Below are 1,488 nucleotides of genomic sequence, written 5' to 3' on the forward strand. Positions count from 1 at the left end.
TTTTTCAAATATTGATTGTGATGTTTTACTGATTTACCATTATTTCTTCCACCGCAATATGTGTTGCAATGTAATTTTTGTGGTGCCAATAAAGTGTTGACATTCTACTGTTCGTTATTATATATTTTATTCATTTCGTAATTTTTACAAAACTTTCTATCTGCGGAAATAAGGAAGATTTTATTTCTCATATTTTTGAACATAAACCAAATAATGCCTCTTTGCTTTCTATATTTATTAATTATACACATTTTTAGGGAAGCTAAATATGTATCACGGGTGAGATAATAAATAGTTATATATTTGTCCTGTAAATTTTGGTTTCGCTAAACGTTTTTGTAGTTGATTTTCACCAATCGTAAACCGTTGTACAAATCTTCTATACTCATTAACTTATGGTTAATTGTAATCTTACCAAAATTTCAGTAACTTTCGTTTACGGAATCGTCAAAGTTTATTTCAGTCAGTTTTTATTGTTTAAATTTATTTTCTTGTGAATTTTAAATCCTCAAGAAAAGAATTTTACTTTCCAGAGAAAATAGAAATCGACTGTCTGGTTCAGAGTTAAGGACTTGGAAGGAGTATTTGCGTGAAGTGCTTTTAAACTAGTTCCAATTTGAGAACAAATTAACTATAAGAGAAATGTAAATGTTTTACACTTCATAAACAGAACAAAAGCTTGAGAGATTGTTAAACTTGTCCATATAGAACAATAAAAGTAATTTTCTTAGGTACTTATCAAATATATCTTTCTTAGGTACCTACTAATTAAAACGTCTTTCAATTGAGAATGGTAAATACGATACAAAATTAGGAAACATGTCTCAATACACATAAAAAATTATGTACTTATGTATTTATGTTGTTAGTTTAATGTTTATTGCCTCGGGAAAACGCAAAAGGAAAATTCTATAAATAAATAATAATGTTTTGCAACTTACCTAAAATTCACGACTACTAATGATGTTAAACTCAATCTGTGTTTGCTGAATCTGCAAAAGAAAAAATTAAATGTCCACTAAAATTATTTTAAGGATATCCAAAAATATGTAAAAATAGATTTATAAAGAATGAATATTTTTGATAACGAATTTTAGATAAATTATATTTTCAGTTCAGGTGCCCATGCAAATCTTTTATTGGCGAATAACTTTATCTTTGAGCGCTGGCGACGATATTTGATTAAGAAAGCCCAAATTCTTTAGATGACTAAACACAGCGTTTATTGAAGGAACCACTATACTGGAAGCAGCAAAAAAAGGAATTGGAAAATGTTATCGTTTTTCAAAGTCAAGCTTAGGGAAATTTCCAATATACTGCGAATAGTGTAGATTCAATTACTAGAAGCGTCTGTCTATGTATGGGTTTGACGAAGCTTCGTCGTAATCTAGGGTAGCGGTTGGGGAACCTGGGTAAATTACGCCAAATGGGGTAAAAATGAAATTTGTGGGGGTAAAAATGAAACTTTTGTGAGTAAAAAGTATATAT

At 29.2% G+C, this 1,488-nt stretch overlaps 1 long non-coding RNA gene across 1 annotated transcript in view; it reads right to left on the reverse strand.

Moving 5' to 3' along the window:
* Positions 1 to 874: 874 nt before the first annotated feature.
* Positions 875 to 1,488, reverse strand: part of LOC112906725 — a 141,526-nt gene continuing 140,912 nt past the window's right edge. Inside the window, exon 3 of the long non-coding RNA XR_003232532.1 lies at positions 875 to 992. This is a non-coding gene — a long non-coding RNA (uncharacterized LOC112906725). The remainder of the gene's footprint in view (positions 993 to 1,488) is intronic.

Source organism: Agrilus planipennis, unplaced genomic scaffold (genome assembly GCF_000699045.2).
Source record: "Agrilus planipennis isolate EAB-ADULT unplaced genomic scaffold, Apla_2.0 scaffold105, whole genome shotgun sequence".
NCBI lineage: Eukaryota > Metazoa > Arthropoda > Insecta > Coleoptera > Buprestidae > Agrilus > Agrilus planipennis.